This window comes from Magnolia sinica, chromosome 1 (assembly GCF_029962835.1).
Source record: "Magnolia sinica isolate HGM2019 chromosome 1, MsV1, whole genome shotgun sequence".
Lineage (NCBI taxonomy): Eukaryota > Viridiplantae > Streptophyta > Magnoliopsida > Magnoliales > Magnoliaceae > Magnolia > Magnolia sinica.
In genome coordinates this window covers 23,334,837-23,347,832 of record NC_080573.1, presented here as the reverse complement: position 1 = coordinate 23,347,832, position 12,996 = coordinate 23,334,837, and the positions used below count along the sequence as shown (strand labels likewise).

At 36.1% G+C, this 12,996-nt stretch overlaps 1 protein-coding gene across 4 annotated transcripts in view; it reads left to right on the top strand.

Moving 5' to 3' along the window:
• LOC131243104 (transcription factor TCP2) overlaps window positions 1-12,796 on the top strand; it is a 32,540-nt gene extending 19,744 nt beyond the window's left edge. For 3 of the 4 annotated variants that reach the window (XM_058242204.1, XM_058242222.1, XM_058242212.1), the window contains 2 exons: window positions 9,093-9,156; window positions 12,504-12,796. The gene's annotated coding sequence lies outside the window, so the exon portion shown is untranslated. The remainder of the gene's footprint in view (window positions 1-9,092; window positions 9,157-12,503) is intronic. The other variant, XM_058242227.1, reaches the window with a different exon arrangement.
• The last annotated feature ends 200 nt before the right edge of the window (window positions 12,797-12,996 follow it).

The window sequence follows — 12,996 nt, the reverse complement described above, 5'->3', positions numbered from 1 at the left end:
CTATCCCAATCTTGCTTTTAGGTCATTGATCGTTCTGGATGAGATGTGGCTGGATGCTTTTCAGTTCATAGAGTATAGGGGTAATGTGCTTGCACGTATCGCCAGCATCGGGAATGAAAAGCAAAGGGACTATCACTTTGATGGAAGGGTTGTGATTTATTAAGGGTCCCCTTGTATATGATGGGCAAGGGCACATGTTAAAGATCCACAAAATGGCATACACATGTCAGAGATCCAGTCCATTCATTGTATAGGGCACATCGAAAACATGTTGTATCCCAAAAATCGAGGGTGTACATTAATCAAGTTAGCCAAAAATGTATGTTGACTTTGGATCTTTTGACTCTTTTTTTTTTTTTTTTTTTATTTAAACCTAGCAGCCCATTCTTCTCATACAACAACACTGATTTTGGTCCATGACATGTTGGCTTGGATCTCAATGATGAGCTCCAACTTGTTAAGTCGCGACTCTTATACGAATTGGCCTTGTAATTGAAAAACGAATGCTGTTTATTCTTCTTCAAATCTAATCTTACAATTCTTTTATATAATTTCCTTGCGAGACTTAGACAAACATGTTAATACTAGTTTGAGCCTAAAAACTGAGTAAACTAACCTGAATCATTTTAAAATTCTATAGCCCTATTTGGTAGATGCCCAAAAATGAGATGATTTCATTTTAGTTAAGAGTAATAATATATTAGAATTCTTGATCTCTAATACCTAATGAATTCATATTAACAGTGATTATGTATGAGAGATCAAGATCTCTCATACATAATTACTGTTAACTAATTGAAATGAACTTTTTCTTAGGTGTTTGCCGAATAGGGAATTTCATAAAATATTAAATTCTATAGCTAAATATAATTGTCATGGTCATAGTCTTGTATGGATTACTTGTGGTTGACTTTACAAATTATGTTTGGCTGTTTCCCACTGAAGGTCTTGATCTTGGGCATTATCCCAAACATTTGGTTTTTTTTTTTTTTGGTTAGGACACCAACAAGATGGGCACACCATATGCATGACTCAGATGTCCAAGAGATTGGAATTTGGAGATTTTGATATTCAGTAACCTAAAGCAAAGAAATCAAAATATCTTTTCCTAATTTCTTGTCCAAACAATGGAATGTTACTCTTCCTGATTCTACACTGAAGAAAGGTGAAATTATTAAAGGAGATGTGCTTTTCAATATAAATTTCCTGAAAGAAAAAACATAAAGGAAAGACATGAATCCTTTTAGCACTAAGATGCATACCATATACAGGTTGTCACTGTCCAACATCACGGCATGAATCACTTATTAGTGCATGTTAATGGGAAATCGAGAAAGGATAAGTTTTAAAATTTTCCTGGTTTATTTATTTTTCATATTATTTGATATTTTAATAAATTCAGAAAAATCTTATGATTTATGATATGACTTGTTATTCAAGATCATTCAACCCTTACTGCAATTTGTGATGACATAAATAATTTTGACAACATTGGCTGATATTCAGGCACTTAAAACTTGTACATGTACTAGGCATTCACTAAAATTAAATCATCCGAATTGTGGGATCTAGAATGGATAGGTTGTCATGAAAAATCAAATTGACTAAGAGATGGTAAACATCTATTAGTGAACAGTTGTTTGGAAAATTCAAGCTGATATGAATTTGCTTTTTGAACATTGATTTGCGCCCTGGCTATGTCTGGTTAACTGGTTTTCGTTCAGCTCATTCCTTAGGATCAGTCATTGCATGTTATGCACTGGATTATAGTTTTAGTATTTGGTTCAAAGCAAATGGGGGAGCAGCCTTGTGTAAGCCTTGTCCACCTATAAACCTTACACGAGAAGGAAAATGCACCATCCGAAATCAATAAGAAGCTTCTAAAATTAAAAGAAGAGCAAAAAGATAGTCAGTTGAAAACGTCTACGTGAGAGTTCAACTTTACAAATATTAGTAGGGCTTGGTTTATATATATATATATATATATATATATATATATATAGAGAGAGAGAGAGAGAGAGAGAGAGAGAGAGAGAGAGAGAGAGAGAGAGAGAGAGAGAGAGAGAGAGAGAGAGAGACATCAATGGCAAATCCAGGAGCTCTGTGGCTAGAGAGATATTCTGATGTGATCATACTTTTGACATGTAGCCAACGCTTATTGTATCTTGTATCATAAGAAATTTTGGATTTTCAATGTCCATTCCCAAACCGTGCCATGCTTTATATCTGTGCATATAGTCGGAGGAAGTTGGGGTCCTTTTAGTAATTCAAGAATAAGCTAGCACTAATAATCTTGGTTAATCATCTTGTTACTTATAGTCTATGTGACAAGGACACGACTCATTGGTTATCTCTCATCATGTCGATGAGTATCAGCTATAGCTCAAAAATTCAAAAAAGATGTCTTGATATCCAGCCTGGTTAGGTTTTCGTAGAAGACTAGACGAATTATTAAATTCGACCTGATATTTGACAAATAAATTAAGAGATATTAGAGTCATTTAATATTTTTAAAACAGATAAGTATTAAAAGGGGGAAAAAATAATTGAACATCAACAGTATCAACATAGATGCACTGAATGCTACATGTAAATACATGTTCTACCTATTCATTCTTAGAATTAGTTTTTTTTTTTTTGGGTAATTTTCTATTTAAATAGAATACCCAAAGTATTTCAGGATAATAATTTTTGCATGAGGAAACTTGCTAATTGCTCATGGCTATGAGAAATCTCAAACGTTTTCAATTGAAGTATGGCAAACCCATATAGCAACACAAACAATCACCCTGCATCTGACTATTCAATTGAAGTACTGCAAACCCACACTACACACTAATTTGCTTGTGCCACGTGCTGCATAATATATCCTGCGCATAGCTTACATTAAAAATTATTTTTTATTGAAATATTAAAATCAATTAATATTTTTAATGGTTTGTTACATTCTTCTATTTAAAAAATTAGTTAATATTTTCAATCATTTTTGTAAAATAATACAAGTACTTGCATTAATTCAGTTCCAATATCTTTACTTAATCTTTACCCTTTTTTTACTATTGTTTTATGTGGTGTTTGGTTACACAAAATATTATTAAATTTCAATATTGATTAATCTAATTTGATGGAAAAAATATTATTCAAGAGAGTTTTACTCACTTGCTTTCCAATATATATATATATATATATATATATATATATATATCAATCTAATTTGATGGAAAATATCATGAGATTCATAATATTTAGTGCAACCAAGCACATGTTACCTCAATTTAAAATTTAGAAGCAGCTAGCTTATGCCTCTCACTTCAAGGAACGAGTGCTATGCTACATGCTATTTACTATTTAAAATATTATGACTATTAGCACATTTTTAATAGCTTATATATAGTGAGTCAAGTTGAATAAAGACCTGTGTTGAGTCTTTGAGTCGATCCTACCTCGCTAGATATTGAGTGTAGTCGAGTTTTTGAACTGTGATTACAACCATGACCTACGTATCTTTTGTTTTTCTCATCGTATTTAGACCAAACAGTAAGAATATCATGATAGATACCCAAAAGTTCATAAAACATCAATAGATATCCAATTCTGGAATATTCTAAAATTCTAAAACATTTCAAGGTAAATTTGGTATTTGAATAATCAGTGGTCATCCAATCTTGGAACGAAGATCAAGGGACTCACACGTGAGGTGTTGAATCCTTCACTTCTCGGGCCTCATAATCAGGGCTCTTCAGTTTTCTTTTTCTTTGTATCAGTGTCTTTAGCTAGAGCTAGGTGATGGAATTATGTGGCTTAAACCTACCCACCGCATTACCTTGTGATCATTTGTACGTCAGTTTGAATTTTGAAAAGCGAAATTAGCCTATATGGCATTGGATACCGAATATCTTTCCACGAAGTTATTTCTAATTGTATTTGCATCTGAGAAAGAAGGTGCCTTGAAATCTTCAATTTGTATTGGATCGTTGTCGCATTCTCTATGGATTGTCGATCCATCCATCACTGCTCTCTCTCTCTCTCTCTCTCTCTCTCTCTCTCTCTCTCTCTCTCTCTCTCTCTCTCTCTCCCCTTCCTTTTTGCCTTTTTGCCGTTTTCATAATTATCTGTTTATTAATCATGATCCCTCCTGGCTCATTCTATCCTATTCGAGTTTCATCATAAGCTTCATAGTAGAATCGTCCTAGCTCTTTTGGGGTCAGCTTCACTAATCCTATTTCACCAAAATTTTGAAAAACGATTCATTCTCGAGTTAGGTTCACTTGACCCACTGCTGAGATAACCTCAATTTTCTCATTTACTTGAGTTCCCTTAATAAAATTTTCTAATATCTATAATGAAAGATCTTATGTGCAAAAGCTACATTCATCTGTAGACCAAGAAATTATGGTTTGTACTAGGTTGTAGGCACAGGCCGTTGGACAGTCCTCAGCCACCCATTAGGCACTCGATGAGGAGAGTTGGAATGCAGCATTATTTCTGTGGCAAAAGATTTTGAACGTCTTTGGAGCACTCCAGAAATCTTATGAATCTGTTCATAAACTTAGTATTTTGTAACTAGGACATGTACCCAGGACAAATTTTATTTTATTTTATTTTTTATTTTTTATTTTTTATTTTTTTTCATACCCAAGACAAATACGAAGCATGCGGCTTCCTCAAAAACCTAACATGTCATCGTGTCCATTGGACTTTTTCGGCGAGTAAAGGACTAGAGATTGGCTGGCTTACCACACAGCTTCACCCTGAATTATTCAAGTGTTCTTTTAGGCATTTAAAAAACCCTTCTAAGGTCATTTGTATTTCATGCTTTTGCTATACCAGAACCGGTTGCAAGTACTCTTTATTCCTTTCACTTCTCACTATATACAGTAGATACGATATCATCAATCAGTATTTTTACACAAGTCTTAGCAGATATGCACCAAAACAAGTATAAAGTTTTTTAGATGAATTGAGTTGCATTGTAACTATCTAAAAATGTGTAAGCAGTGCAAAGTTATGAAAGAACACAGACCATGTCTTTCTTTCTTTTTCTTTTTCTTTTTTTCATTTTTCATTTTTCTTTTTCATTTTTTCTTTTTCTTTTTCTTTAATCCTTATAGCTGTTTTGGAAGAAGCATAGGACACAATTTCTTGTCCAAAAATGGGATCTCCTTGTTGCATGGTTCATGGACATAAAAATCATATAAATGTATTATGGAATATGTCTCAATTTGATTTAAAATTAAAATTAAAAATTAAATCAATATAGCTTTATTGATGTAGGACATGGCACAAATACATTCCTAGCATGGTTGCACTAAAGGTAAACTGTAAATTGGCCATAACGTTTGATCTGGCTATCATTGTGGGGCATATAACCTATCAATAAGGGTGACCGACATACAAAGTAGGCCGCATCAGTTCGTTTCGTAGGAAAACATGCGCTACCAGTTTAAAAATGAGATTTTAGAAAAAAAAAAAAATTACTATTTTTAATAATTCTAATTTTTGTCGTGTTTTCTTATTTTTAGAATTATAGAATTTATTATTATTATTATTATTTTTTAAATCTTTAGAAACTACTTCTAATCATATTAGGATTCCTTTAGTAAGGTTTATCTAGATTTTCTATTTTGGCCAAATTTACTATTTTGAATCAATTTTATTTTAGTTGAATTATGACTCTTAATTAGGGCTAGGAATTTGATATTTTTGGTAATTACGAATTAGGGTTTATTTTTCTTATTTATCAGTGATATAATGGAGTAATCAAAGATAACTACACATTATTTAAATAAAAATTTATTTGAGTTTTATCTATTTTTTTCTTGTGGATTCAGGAAAATACCTTTGGGATTCAAGGTTTTTGTCACTTAAGGAAGACGGTGATTTTTCTATTTATTCCTTCACGCTCTTTCCTACGTCAATTAGTATTAGAGTAAGGCTTTTCCTCGAGATGATGGCATCCAATGAAAGTGTGGGTAGCAATCCCATAAACGGTGCTCTAGGAAATAATCATATAATAACGACGACATTTGAAGCTTTCCATCAGGAGAATTGGCAAGCCATGAAAGCAGTGATCGACCGTTTAATGAATGTCGTAAGATAGATCCATGTTTACAATAACAATATGAGGTCGACGATGGAACTCATGGTCATCGTGTGGTGTGACATTGGTAATGAATCGCAGTCCACCACTTTGATCATGAGGAAGCCGTTGTATATGCAAAAGGTAGAGATAGATTTATTCAACACTTGAGGTCTTGGCATCGATCCTAGAAGGGGTGGCTAACATCGAGTGTGTGTACTGATATGGGTGTGTACTAACAAGCTAACCCCAAAAAGTAAAAAAAAAAAAAACTTGAGGATGAATTTATTATAAGCGAAAGGGGTAAAATGTAGGACGTGGCACAGATATATTCCTAGCATGGTTGGACTAGAAGAAGGTGAATTATAAATTAGACATAACTTTTGACTCGTGTATCGTTACGGGGCACACAACCTATCAATCTTTATTGTAATGGGCCATATGGGGTAAATTGGTTCACAAAGTGGGCTACGTCACTCTGTTTTGTAAGAAAAAGCACTCTACTTGTTCAAAAATAAGATTTTAAATTGTTTTACTATTTTTAATCATTTTAATTTATGTCATATTTCCTTATTCTTATAGTTTTAAGAGTTTTTATTTTTAGAAATTGCTTCTGGTTATGCTAGGGCTCTTTTAGTAAAGTTTATCTAGATTTTCTATTTTGGGAAAATTTTATTTTACTTGAATTAGAACTCTTAATTAATGTTAGGAATTTATTATTTTTGGCAATTATGAATTAGGATTTATTGTTTCTTATTTTTTAGTGATGTAATGAAGTAATCAAAGATAATTACACATTATTTGAATTATTTAAATTTTTTCTCTTTTTTTTGGATTCAAGAAAATACTCTCGTAAATTAAAGGTTTTTATCACTTGATAAAGACCGTGATTTTTTTCTTTATCCCTTTACGCTATTTCCTACGTCATTTATATTCCAAAAAGGAAGAAGAATGACACATTGTACCGAAAAAAAATGGTGTTTAAGACCGCTGCTACTAATTCTTATCGGGATTGTTCACATGGCAAGACCCACCAATTATCATTAGACAAATATCTCTACGTTACACTTGATATTCTGCTTTATCATCTGAAACCATCCATCCAGTTGGAAAGTTATCTCAACCGTGGATAGCGAAACTATCCAACGGGCGGCCTTCATAGGCCAGTGAGGTGTGCTCTTGGCGACTAAAATGACTAAGATTCCTTCATCGTATAAAACGAAGTGCTAGAATCTAGCATTGCGTGCCAACCCGTCCAATAGCTTCATACCACCATCTTGTATGCATACAACCATATCACGCGGATCTAATCATAAACTAGGCCACAAGTAAATTTTGAAAATTTTTAGTTGGTGATTAGTGCTATCTATAAGTGTGGCCCACCTGATAATTTGATTGCCCTAATTTTTGTTTTATACGTTCAGAATTGGAGGATGCACCAGCTGAATGGGTTGGATGTCATGCACACATGCCAAGTGGACCCGCGATGCATGGACCCTAAAACATTTTAAAGAAAGATAGTGAATGATTGCATCTTAGAAATTTCATTAGCCCAATAAGCACACTGCCCTACTTTATAACGTACATTAAAAAGGTTGAGACATTGTGGTAAAATTCAAAGTTATGAAGAAATTTTCTTAAAGATCCCTTTTAACTAATTTATTACAGAATTATATATTAATAATTAAAAATATTTGTTAATTTATAATAAATAATATTTTATTATTTTAAATTAGTGAGACATTCTCAGTGATATTCCTACAATAACCTCAAAATTAAAAATCTCTCAAAAATTTCCCCAGCAGAAGTCTTCCCGATATTTTTCACTGTGGGCTCAAATAATATACAGGACTAGGCTAGATTCCACTCTGTCCCAAAATTTACAGACCGAACATGTCTATATGATTCAGACCATTCATCAGGGAACCAATGCTGTAAAGGGCCCCACCATAAAAATCTAACTGCTCTGATGATCCTCGCCGACTGACTGGAGGACCTTTGCCCATTGAAAGTGTAGCGTTGTCTTCTTCATAGGCCTAACCAATCAGTGTGATTCTGCATGCATGGTAGGGAATGCCTCGCGAACGGTTTGGATATCATCAAAACACGTACCATTTTTTGGATCGAGAACAGAAGACTTTGGTAGGAAATGTTAGGTCATGGATCCGGGTTTGCATGTGTTTTCTGTTAACATATCATGTCTGCAGCTTTACGGGTGGAAAGTAGCGGTATTCTGCTTCGCATGTACGGATGCATGCTGTGAGCTGGCTGTCCTTAGCAAGAAAAATAATAGAACTATAATCCCCTTGAATATTTACACCCACCCTGCTTGATTTGCAGCCCCATTTGTCATGAATTGATATTCACACTCTATTCTAATTTCTAACGGCTTACCTATTGTACTATATCCCACGTTGTATGAAAATCAAGGTGAGTGGGTGTCAGTAGTAGCTCCGCTCCCATGAAAAGTTTAATACTTTGGGGAAAGGTGATTGAAGATACGCAGGCACTAGAAATTCCTTTGATATTGCATGCAGTGAATAAAATATCCAAATATGAATTCCACTTTGGATGTAGCACCAACCAATTATTCTAATCAGATCATTATCTGACTATTGGACTGGAGATCACTAAAAATCAGGTTTTATTTCATTAAACTAGTGTCCATGAATCAGAAGTTAGGATTGGCCAATCTGATTTTGGGTCCGTTATTTAGCCGGTTAGATTTGGTTTTATGTATGCCAAGCGTACAATTTCCGAGTGCCTGCGTGTCAACTGTCATAAGGTGCCAGAGTATAAATAACTCTCCTACTCTTATTTCTTGCCATTGATGATCTACTCCCACTCATAATTGTCTCCCTTGTCTGCGTTTTACGATCGTACATTTTTGTGATGATAATAGCACTAAAAAGTAGATAGAGAGGGTGACTTGTCAATAAGGACGGGTCTCTCTCTCTCTGTCTCTCTCTCGCTTTCTTTTCTGTACCTCCTTTGACGAATTGAATCCCCACAGGTGTGCAGGACCTCTTTTTGCCGAATACGGAGCTCGACTGTGCCACGTGAGCGGGTCCACCTTGGTAAGTTTCAGTGGCATTTTTGCCGTTTTCTAAAGTAAACATCATCAGTGCACTTGCCTCATACGTGGAAATAAGGGAAACGTGCATGAGATCTGAGCTGCTCATTGGGTGATCCCAACTTACGAAAATCAACGCTTATCAAATGATCAGATGGGCCAGTTGCAAGTATACATTTAATATAAAGCATGGGTCAATTTCTCTCTACCGTTTATTTGCTACGTACACGTCTGGACCACAATAGGATTGTAACTGCCTGATGCTTTAGACCTAGAAGGTTGGGATTGCTTGATGAGTAGCTCCGGTATAAAACACGTGTGCCTCTGCGTGTGAGGTGACGTGAGTGAACTTACAAATTGCATTCGTGCAAGTACATGCATTTCTGTACGGAAGAAGATGAGAAAGCAGGGGAAAGATCTATATATGGCGTCTACAGAGATGTCCGTGTGGCACCCTCTTTGTATATCAGTTTCGGCAGCTCATGTTAGGGCATCATACCGAGTATGAGGGAGATCCCAAAACTCGAGTAGCAGTACAAAAGGATACAGTGGAAATGGAAATGCCCACAATTGAAACCTTCCTAAGCCTATCACTATGTTTGTATCTCATCCAACCCTTCAATAAAAGGTTATTCCGAGCAGATGAAACAAATATCATGGTGTGGGCATTCAATCCCACTGTATCCTGTAATCAGGCTGGCTTGAGTTTTGCATTTGCCTCATTTTTGTGGCTCATGTTCTAACATGAACTAACAAAAACCGATGAATGGACCAGCTGTCACAAGGACATCATGGTGGCCCTCCTTACAGGAAATCCACTACCCATTTGAGGTGACGAGGGGACCCACACCCTAATATCGATCGTGAGGGCAGTCTAGCTGGTCAGCGTACCTAGTACCAAACTAATATTATATTTTGTATATTTGAATACACACCATCCATCAGTTGTGCTCCTCCTACTAGGTCTTGAGCAAAACTTAGCCAGATCTCTACTATTCTGGTGGGGATCCCACTACACATGGGAACAATAGCGATGAGATGCCAAACATAGACTTGTTTCAGGCTCACCATGGTTTGTACCTTACATCAAACTTATTCATGATCATGTGTGACTCATCAAGATGAAGGGAAGACAGAAATCAGCCAACTTTAATGGGTTTCGGTGCGATTTTAAATTTCCCATTAGTATTCCCATCCGAGTTATATATATATATATATACAGGAATCCTTTGTAATTACGGTAAATACAAAGGATTATCACCTGATGGACGTAGTGGATTCGCATATACAACATGGTTGAGTTGCTGCTTTAGGATTCCAGTACCTCATGGTGGGCCACTAATACGGCTTTTTCTCCAAACCGTGCATTGTCACGGTACATGTGTAGTTCCTGCTAATGAGTGGTCTGGGACAAGTGAATAACCCATGTGGTTCCCAACTGGTGAATTGCTTGGATCGCGTACCGGTGTGTCACATTGGCACGTGCGCGGAAAATGCTTGGATCAAAAAAAAAAAAAAAAGTACTCCTGCATGGGATAGACATCTGGGGACAGCTTCACGAGTGTTAGGTAAGAACAGCCACGTAATATGCTGGCAGAGCATATGGCGTTCGAATCGGTGCATGAATATAGCAAACGCATAACTCAAATGAAACCGTCTAAATAGTAGGACCCACCGAAATGGGTCACATGTCTAAAGTTACAATCTCAACTTCTACTTACTAGACATCTGTTTGTTAAATTAGGGCTGCTATTATCCGCTATATATACGTCCACATGGCCAGTTCTTGCATCAGTAGAGCCTACGTCTAGAGTGGGTCGGACGCAAATTGCTGTCCCTGATGTTTTCTGTAGGTGGAAGCCATGAAGGGCCCACTGTAATGTCTGTTTGATTTCTTCTCTTGTCAATCAGTTTCGCCGCCTCATGTCAGGACATATGAGTTTAACAGTGAGGTAGGTCCAAAACTCAAAAGTGCAGCAGGCTACAAGAAACAATGGGATGGAAAGCCCACCTTGAAACTTTTAAACAAAAATTTTGAATTAGACTACTAATATTTGTATTTTGAGTTCATCACAGTGGAAATAGTCCATTAAACAGTTTAAATGGAATTTAATAATATGGTGGATCATAGGAAGGTTTCAATAGTGGTTGTTTCAATCCCCATTCTTTTCTATTGTGTCGCCTCTTTGAATGTGGACAGCTACGTTTACAAGGCCACTTACAGGTTGGATTTGCATCATTTAGCCCTGACTTTCTCTAATTGAATGTGGACAGCTACGAAAGGGTATTCCACTGGTCTAGCCAACTTGTAAGTGGCCCCGTAAACGTAGCTGTCCACATTCAATTAGCAAAACTCAGAATAAAAGGATAGTGAGACTTGTCCGCCAGAACAACCGTCTGGATTGCTGCATGTATTTGCCATTCGTGTCCTGCCGGTAGAGAGGAAGCTGCATGCTAGCATTCCTATTCATCCATGCAGGTATTAAAACTCTGGAGAGACAATACCTCAGCCTTTTGAAACTAGATGTGAAGTCTCAGCAATTGCCCAACAGACAGCGTTCGGGTCTCAGGACGTGGTTGGTGGATCCAAACCGTCCTCAATTTGGTCGTCTTCGTGTTTGATCCACCAATCATATAAAAGCAGCTAAACCCACCACAGTTCTTATTTAAGAAACACTTAAAACCCCCCAATTTTTTAAGGCAAACAACTAAAGTAGTGTTATTTGATATATGTTGGTAGACTATGCAGACACTTAGACTGCAGACATAAATTGAATATTTGCTGTCATTAGTGGAGATTTGTTTGTGGAAAACAAGATATTTCTAATCTCAACCATCTAACAATGTCCACCTACCGTTTGTGCAGTTAATGAAATCTAAAATATTTGTTTTGTGATCCATCAACCTTCTAATTTGAACAGTTTGATTTGTGTTACACTTGTATGTGAGATTTAGAACTTGTTATTTACTGCATTTCAACCATCAAAGCTTCTAAGTTTTTCTCAATAATGACCCTTAGTTTTGGATACAAAATCAGTCCGCACAGTGTGCACTGAGTGATCGGTGTGCACACACCTCACCTTTACCATTTATAAGTTAGAGAAAGGGAATGCTAGCAACTAATTCCAACATGCATGTATTTTCAAAAGCCGATTTTTGAATGAATGCTAAGCTTCTCCTTTTCTTTTTCTTTTCTTTTTTTGAACGTTTGGAGTGAATGCTAAGATTCCCACCCAAATTATTGAATTGAGAGAGACATGGGTGCACCCTGGCTCAGTGCATAAAATGCTAACACAATCTTCTCCCTTTAGTCATGAATACTTCCTAAATATTGTATTATGATGGATGCAGGAAGGAATAGGCAAAGAGGACGAGCAGCAGCGGCAGTGGTAAAAAGCATAAAGATGTGGGGCGCCTTCTCCACCCACCTGAGGCAACAAACTACAACTTTTATTTAGGTATTAAAAATATATAAATATCATATCATTATTTTCTTCTGCTCCATTTTTATTTTGATGACTTTGCTTTTACGTAAATGGAGTGATGATTTATATGCCCGCCCGCTTTGGGGCCCACGCAACGCGTACTCGACTTGATTTGATGGTTTTTCCTTTTATAATTTGATTATTAGTTTTCTCTTGCAATGATTGATAAGAAAACAAAATAAGAAAAGAAATTGGAAGATCCATGTATTTGCTGGTTGTATTGTTGTAAGTAGAAACACAGAGGAGAGGCCCACACGCTATAGATTGTCACATGTGTGGGAGATCTGGAGAAATTGTTAGGTAGAGGGCTGATGGAGAATATTATTGGATGTCCACTATATCAGGCCAATTCAGTGATG